General features: G+C 45.0%; 1 pseudogene; it reads left to right on the plus strand.

Annotated features, from left to right (window-relative positions):
- The first annotated feature begins 1,022 nt into the window (after window positions 1-1,022).
- On the plus strand, window positions 1,023-1,508 carry LOC132240254 (ubiquitin-ribosomal protein eS31 fusion protein-like; annotated as a pseudogene).
- The last annotated feature ends 7,165 nt before the right edge of the window (window positions 1,509-8,673 follow it).

The following is an 8,673-nucleotide window of genomic DNA, read 5'->3' on the forward strand; positions in this document are numbered from 1 at the left end:
TTGAAGGAATAAATAAAAGGAAGGGAAACATTTCTCAAAGTCACATGACCAATACGTGGTAGGATAGAAATTTGAGCTTAAATTGGCTCGATCCCTCTGCCACTGTACTTTCTACAATGGGAAGCAGACAGGAATGACATTTATCAAGTATTCACTAGGCATCACGTTGTTCTATGACCTTTACATGCCTTATCTCATTTAATCATCACATATAACCCCATGAGGTTGATGTGATTTATGCATGGGGAAGCCAAAGAACTCAAATGCTCAGTAATTTAACCAAGACAATACAGAAAGTAAATTTCCAGGCCGGAATTTGAACCCAGGCAATACTCCAGAAACCATGATCAATTATACATGGCACCTTTCAAAGAACTGAGAAAAGAGAAATGGAAGGAGAGAATGGAGTTTCCATATACAGAATCCTAGTGAATGATTTTTATCTCTGTCTCAATTAACCCAGATTCATTGTGTAAAAAACAAAACACAAAAACAAACAAAAAAATAACACACCCTGGTTTTATAAAGGCTCTTCCTTCCAAAAAGGGCATCTCTGTCCACATTATTACATGTCAACTTTGGGGAAACGAGGTTAACCTCCTTAAGGAGACATGGCAGGTGACCGTTCTGCGAGGTCCTTGAAGAAACCCCACATTCTCTACAGCAGCTGACCACTGCAGCCTGAGATTTCCACTATTGGTGTCACGCCTCTGAATTAAGGCATCATCACCTGCAAACCCTTGTAAAAATGCAAAGGTGTTGCCCATGAAGATTAATATTATGCAAACTTAAATTAGGGTACACAAACCTAGGGGCAAACAGAAACAATATATGAAGAAAACAATGGAAGTGAGCCTGGTGTCATATGAGAGGGGTTGGTGGGGACTGTGACAAATCCAAGCATACATTTCCCCCTCTAAATGGGGATTCTGGTACTAATGTCAAGGCAATTGGCGTCATTGACAATGACAAATGTTTTTACTTACAAAAGAAGACAACAGGGCTCTTTCTGATCTGCCATCTGCAGTGGAGTTGCCGCCAAGATGCAGATTAACGTGAAAACCCTCACAGGGAAGATCATCCCTCTGGAGGTTGAACCCTCAGATACAATAGAAAACAGAAAGGCCAAGATCCAGGATAAGGAAGGAATTCCTCCTGATCAGCAGACTGATCTTTGCTGGCAAGCAACTGGAAGATGGATGTACTTTGTCTGACTACAACATTCAAAAGGAATCCACTCTTCATCTTGTGTTGAGACTTCGTGGTGACATTAAGAAAAGGAAGAAGTCTTACACCACTCCCAAGAAGAACAAGCATAAGAGAAAGAAGGTGAAGCTGGCTGTCCTGAAATACTACAGCGTGGATGAGAATGGCAAAGTCAGTTGCCTTCATCAGGAGTGCCCTTCAGAAGAACGTGGTGCTGGAGTGTTTATGGCCAGCCACTTTGACAGACATTATTATGGCAATGTTGTCTGGCCGATTGCTTTAACAAACCAGAATATAAGTAATTATATTTGGGTTAATAAAAGACATGAACTAACATTTAATTGTTGAATTATTCCAGTGAATTTTTTAAGCATCAAAAGTTGATGGATCAAATTGATAAACTATACTTTGGCAGAAGAATTCTATTATATTTAATATCAGCTGTCTAGATATTAAACCAGTTTGTGTTTCTGTCAAGAAAAAAAAAAAGACAACACAACTAGATATTTGGGGGAAACTTTCCCTGTACAATATTACCAAGAAAAATAAAACTGGTCTGTGGGCTAGAATTGATGTGTAGGCAGCTAGTTTGAAACCCTGTGCTTAGATCAGTGTATCACTTCCTTAAAGCAGAGCTACTTCCAAGTGAGGTCTCTGCACCAGGGACATCAACATCACCTGGCAGCTGGTTAGAAATGCAAAACCTTGGGCCCGACCCCAGATGTTCTGAACCAAAACATCTGGGAGTATGACCCCAGTTTCTGGGTTTAACAAGCCCTTCAGGTGATTCTCTTACACACCAAGATATGAGTAGTCCAGATGCAAGAAGAACCGGATATGCATCTGTGTGTGCAAGGAGTCAAGGACAGGGTCTGTAGCTGACAGAACAGAAACTCTCCAGTCCTCAGGGTCAGGGAGAAGGAAGAGAAGGGTGCTGAGGAGACCTGAGAAGGCAACTGGAAGCTCTGCAAATAGGACTGTCACATGTGGAGCCCAAAGGGGCCTTGACCAGACTCTCAGTTGCTTCTCCTTTAAAGCCAAGATACCAGACTTCTGAGCCTGGTAGCTCCTCCCCTCCAACTCACAGGAAAGTGACACTGTGTTCCCATATTCACAGAGCATTGTCAGCACTAAATCTGTTCTGAAGCGTGTATCCAAAGTTGTCACTGTTCTCAACTAATTAGTCAAAGGCCTCCATCTGCCTAGAGGCTCACCACACTTTTCATGTTAATTTTTTATGCAAATGTGGTGATTCAGGGGAGCAATGAAGTCAAGCAGAGTGTTAGGTACCTCACTTCAGCCAAAGTAGGATACATCCTTAATACTCACACAATCCACAAAATCTCCAGCAAGGTCATGCTAAACTAAATTTTTGTATTTGGACTCTTCTGACACTTCAAAATAATTTTAATTAAAGTCATTGGAGATGTCCAAGATATGTACAAGCTATTGACCTAACCTCCTTATACTGGGATCTTCACTGTATAAGAAGCTGGTCACCAAGTCAGCCATTCAAAGCACAGTTCAATTAATTTATCCTTCATTCTTCTTTTATTCCCCTTCATTTTTTGGCTTAGTCATGTAATTTTATTTTATTCCTTCCTTTTTACATAATTTTATGCTCTCTTTTTAAAGAAACTGGGTTATCTTTCAAGAACAAATTCCACTGTAGCAGTAACCTAGAAGATGATAAAGCTGCAGATTAAAACCCAGTAGCAGTGCAAAATGCCGAGGATGATTTGAAAGAAAGGGTCATTGTCCAGTATCAATTCAGTAATAACTAGAGAGAGATTATTCTCATTCCTCCTTCCAGGCAGAACTCTCTGGTGTTTCATGAAGTTCAGTGCCACCTTCAGATTCTACCTACAGATGTTTGTTGGGTTAGCAATTAGACTCAGGATTTAGATAACCCTTCCCCTGTATTTGGTAGCTTTTGCTGTGTACAAAGCATGCTGACACTCAATGGTTTAAATAACAACCACTTATTTAGCTAACAGTTCTGTTAGCTGCTGATTTGGGCAGGGCTCCATCATGTGACTCCATCATGTGGTCAGCTGGTGGGTTGCCCAGGGACTCATGGGTCTAGGATGGCCTCACTTTCTAAGGACCATCGCTGACTACATGGACCCTAGCTTTGGGGGAGACTCACAAAGGTGGTGTAAGAGATCTCACTGATGTCCTGACCAAATTCCCAAGAATGCCTTCTGCTGGTTGCTGGTGCCAGTCCCCAACATTAGCAGCACTTTGCTGCTAAGGAGTGGTCCCTGTGACCTTTTCCAGGGGGTTTCCCTGGGGGACCTGAAGCTTCCTCACCAGCAAGGAGAGCTGGAAGGTGATGAGCATTATGTCCCCCTGGCTGGCCTCTAGCCAAGAATATAAAAACCCATCTCCTTTATTTCAATGGAGATGAACTCTGGGACATAACTAACAGTCCGGAACATCCACAGGATCAGGCTGAAGCTGGGAATTTGCCTGACACTGCACCTTCGCTTGGCCTCTCCCCAACCCAGTCCTGCTGTCCTAATGCCTTCCTGGGAGCACCTCCTGAAGAGATCATTGGCTCATGAACCTCCTCCCAGGGTCTGTTTCCAGAGATCCCAGCTAAGAAAGATGGTAACCCAACTGTCTTCAAGCTGAACACAGCAATCTTGTTCATCCGTGGATCTGTAGGATAGGTTTCTTCACATGAAAATAGAATTTCCTAGCCAAAAAGAGCTTAAACACACACACACACACACACACACACACACACACACATCTCTTATTGCCTAGCCTTTTTCTAGAGATGAAAAGATAAATACACAAAGAAGTGAAGCAACTCATTGGAAGTCACACAGTCCCAGGGTTCAGAACAAACTCAGGGCTCCTTCCATCCGGGTCACATTTAATTCTGTCACTAAATTGGGGACTCCCACTGGCTTCCCCTGGGAGTGCACAGCCCTGAGAGCATGCACTGCTCTGCTCTTCTGGCCCTTCCTTCTCTTCCTCCTTCATTCATCCTGACCCCCCCTGCTCCATCCTTTCTTCTTCTTCTTCTTCTTCTTCTTCTTCTTCTTCTTCTTCTTCTTCTTCTTCTTCTTCTCTCTCTCTCTCTCTCTCTCTCTCTCTCTCTCTCTCTCTCTCTCTCTCCATGTTCCTTCTCTTTCTTCTGTATTCTTCTATTTCACTCCCCTCCTCCCCTTCCTCTTCTTTCTCCTTCTCTCCCTCTCTCCAGCTCATCATCTTCATCATCACCACCATCTTCTCCAAGCTCCCTTTCTTCTGAAGAATTTCCCTTCTATTAATTTCCAGTTTAATTTCACAAGTAAGGACTTGTGAATCAGCGCTTTGGTGCAACACATAAACCCGCACTGACAGTTGTGGGGTGTAGGTTCCCAACATTAGCTGTTGCAAGAGGTTGCCTCCAGCAGGAACGCCATTGTGGAGATTCACAGGAACTGGACCCACAGAAGCACTGGCCTTTCTCCACCAGAGGAATGTTATTAATGTTGCAGTTCACAGATCTGCAAGGCTTGATTTATCGAGCGGGAGATCGATGTGAAAATACTGTCAAGCCTCTGGAACTAGGAAGATATTTAGATCACTACACTCACGTACATCATAGTTATGAAAGGAAAAGAAAGGAGGTGGGTTATAAATTAGAAAAACCTGGAAGAAAAAACTCCATCCTTCCCAAGATCAACCTTTTATAAATTTCTTTCCAAAAAGGCTGAGCTCAACTGTAAATACCTTTGTTTGTTGAGGATGCCTTCACTTCTGGCTGCCAAGGAGCCTGTGGCAAAGAGGCAGCTTTCAGACATTCCACATGGGCCCCTCCAGATTTGCCCACACCCACGTTTCTGCCCCTTGATGAGACCCCACGTAAGGGCAACTGCCAAGTTCAACACTTACACTACGTGAGGGTTGAAGAAAGCCAGAGAAATAACTATGCCTCCATCTTTCTGTAGATAAAACTGAGAGGCAAGGATTATACAAAGAATCCAAGAATTAAACTAAGGGCCAGCCCTGGTCTGAGGGTCAAATATACTAAAACTTTCTTTTGTGACCTCAGGTGTCAGTGTAACCTTCGGGCCTCAGTGTGGTTGATTATAAAAGTGGCAACAATTATTCTTGATTCCCCACATCCACACCCTTCACGTGTGATTCTACTAGGTCTCCTACCAAGAGAAACACTCTATTTCCAGGCCCCTTACTCTGGGCTGGCCTTGGGATTTGCTTTAGCCAATAGAAGCAGGCAGAGTGACATGAGCCAGTTCTGAGATTAAGCCTCAGGAGCTTGCACATTTTGGCTCCCTTTCTTAAAACCCTGCCCAACCATTATGTGGGGAAAAAAAGCTCAGGCGAGCCTCTGAGAGAATGAAAGACCACATAGAGCTGAGATGAGCCATCCAGGCTGACACCATCCTATACCAGCCAGCTCCCAGCTGAACGGGAGCTGCCCACAAATGCACAAATTTAGCCTAGGAGACAATACAACTGGCCAGCTCTGCCCATGCCAAGTGCGTGACGCATGGTATCATAAACTGAATAAGTGATTGTCATTCTGAGCCACTGTCCGAGGGTGGTTTGTTATGCCACCAAATTGAACTGCCGCACTTGGCTTCTTCAAAGGGTTGGAAGATAAAGACCACATTTTGTAGGTGCTTTTTGAAATACCAAGTCCACAAAAGCTGAGCTGTCCGAAAGGGTACCCACTAGCCACAATTTCAACATAATGAGTTGAAATTAAGTAAAAGTGAAAATTCAGTTCCTTAGTCCCACTAGCCACATTTCAAGTGCTCAATAGTCACATGTGGCTAATGGCCACTATATGGGACAGAGGTACAGAAAGGCACCGGAGATGGTGCTGGCCTGGAGTCTGGGTGAAGCAAGCATCAGGGCTGAAACGACTAGGAAAGCCAGACCTCCTGACCCACCACGGCTGCCCTCACCTCCCAGCACACTCTACTCCACAGCGACTGACCTCACCTCTCCTTGGAATTTTCAAATCTATATTTCAAGTCTTCTCCTTTCCCTAAAATATCTACATCATCAAGGCATCTGAATTGGCCGCAAACAAGTTCAGTCTTTTAGTAGGAGAGCGGGCAGGGAGGCTTTTAACAAGGTAGGAAAGTCTTCAGATGGGTGGAGGCCTCCCCTCCTTCGGGGGACTGCCCCAGTTTTTATTTTAAGCATCTCTTTTCCATGTTGATAAGGTTGATAGCTGACTTTATCTGCGTTCAACTCTTAAAGAGGATTGACGATTGATTTTTTTTTTCTCTGTGTATGTACGTAGGAGGTTTCCTCCCAATTCTCTTTCTACTCTTTTCCCCTCTCCAATGCCCAGGGCTTTCACTGACTTCAAAGAACTAGAAAAGACTCAGAGGAAAATGGGTATCTAACCTAATTAAGAATATAGATTGAGACTTTTCCTCTTGCTTGATAAAATATTCCCTTTTCTTCACAAGCTTCATTCTGCTTTCCTAGATGAAGGAAACTTGGAGAACCACGGTCCTCCTGCCCCTGGGAGAAGTATTGTCCCTGCAAGGAGCCCCAGGCAGAGGCAGAGTTGGGTCCCGGTGGACAGCTGAGGCATGAGGGGACTATTTACAGTGATGGGTCAGAACTGCACTGCCTGGGCTTGAATCCCAGCTCAGCCACCTCCTACCTCCTGCAGCTCCTTGATCTAATTACTTAATCTCCTGTGCCTCAAGTATCACATTCATAAGGTGATGCAAATACAAGGGAAGCCCTGAGAATAGTGCCTGTGCCTGGAATGGAACGAGAGCTCATAGTAGCCAAAGGGACGTTTTCGTGCCCTGTCCAGGTCCTCTGAGAGCCCGGGTACTGGTTCTGGTCACCCTCCCACCAGGTCCTGGTGCCTTGCTGCTAACAGCTTGCACCTGAAACCTTCCCTGAGCTACTGGAGCCACTTTACCTGCACAGGCAGGGAGCCCACCTGCCGGGCATCATCCCAAGTACTAGTAGACAGTTTGAGGTCAGCAGTCACAAAGCCTGGCTCCCTTGCCTTTGGGCAGACACGCATTGCATGTAACACATTCCAGAGCTGCCTTGGGATCAGGCTGAGGCTGGGCTGTGCCTGGAACTGCAGCCTTGCTTGGTTGGCTTCCTCTCCTCTTCTTTCCTACTTCCTCCGCCCCCAGGTTCCTCCTGAGAGCACGTCCTCAATAAACCGCTCACAGGCAAATCCTTATCTCAGGCTCTGCTTCTACAGAACCAGACCCAGGACAGTAACTATTATAATGATAATAATTACTATTATTATCACTATCTGTATTGTTGCAGTCACACCATTAAAAAGTGATTTTGATTCCTAAATGAGGTGATGGTCATGATTTCCAAGTTGATAGAATTCACCACTTTTCAAAGCATCTTCCCTTTACCAGCTCATTGTTATGACTAGATGCTGATGGAAACAATAGATTAAATACAAAATCCAGTCCAACCTCTCTTCTCTTGCCTCCTCTGGCTCCTTCCAGCACAACTAGGAACTGCTGTGCAATGATAAACACATATCCGTCCATATAACTAATCTTGATCCTCCCCAACCCTCTTCCAAGCAGCTGTCTCCCAGGCCCCAGGCTGAATACAGTCTATCATGGTTCACCCTTAGCAAGAGAAACCCTTGAAAAAAAGAGCTTACAGACCCTGTAGCAATAGTTTTCAATCATAAGCCTACCTCAGAATTCTTGGAGGGCTTGTTGAAACACAGATTCCTGAGCCTTAGTCCCAGGGGTTCTGGTTCAATAGGTCTAGGGTGGGACTCATGACTTGCCATACCTAACAAACCCTAGACGGCACTACCACTGTGCTGTGCAGACCCAATCAGAGCAGCATGGGTCTGGCAGATCCCTGGGGAGGAGCATAGCTGGAGTAGGGGTCCAGAGAGGGACTGTCTCTGAGGTGCAGGGTCCAACGCAGGGCCTGCTTGCCTGGCTCTTGGGTGGTAATGGTCTCAGCCATGCAAGAACACCCACAGGGACCTATGAAAGGCAGAGTCCGCAATGTGGCAAGAACACGGTATATCGGTTTACTATTGCCGCTATTACAAATGACCACAAACTTGGCAGTTTAAAGCAGCACTAATTTATATTATAGTCCTGAAGGTCCCAAATCTGAAATGGGTCTTATGGTGTTAAAGTCAAACGTTGTGCTCCTTCTGGAGGCTCCAGGGGAGAATCTGCTCCTTGCATTTTCCAGATTCTACAGGCTGCCCACACTCCTTGGTTTCTGGGCACATCAGCCGACCTTTGCTTTCACCATCACATCTCCTTCTCTGACTCTGACATTCCTACCTCCTTCCTACCTCTAAGTATAGGCTTCTAACTTTGTGTAGCAACCATGTAAACAAGCCTAGGCTAGCCTGCTGGAGGATGAGATGTCACATGGAGCAGAGATGAGCCATGCAGCTGAAGTCACCCTAGATCAGATGGCTCCAGATGACCTTCTAGATGTTTAGAAAGATTT

This window comes from Myotis daubentonii, chromosome 8, assembly GCF_963259705.1.
Source record: "Myotis daubentonii chromosome 8, mMyoDau2.1, whole genome shotgun sequence".
Taxonomy (NCBI): Eukaryota; Metazoa; Chordata; class Mammalia; order Chiroptera; family Vespertilionidae; genus Myotis; species Myotis daubentonii.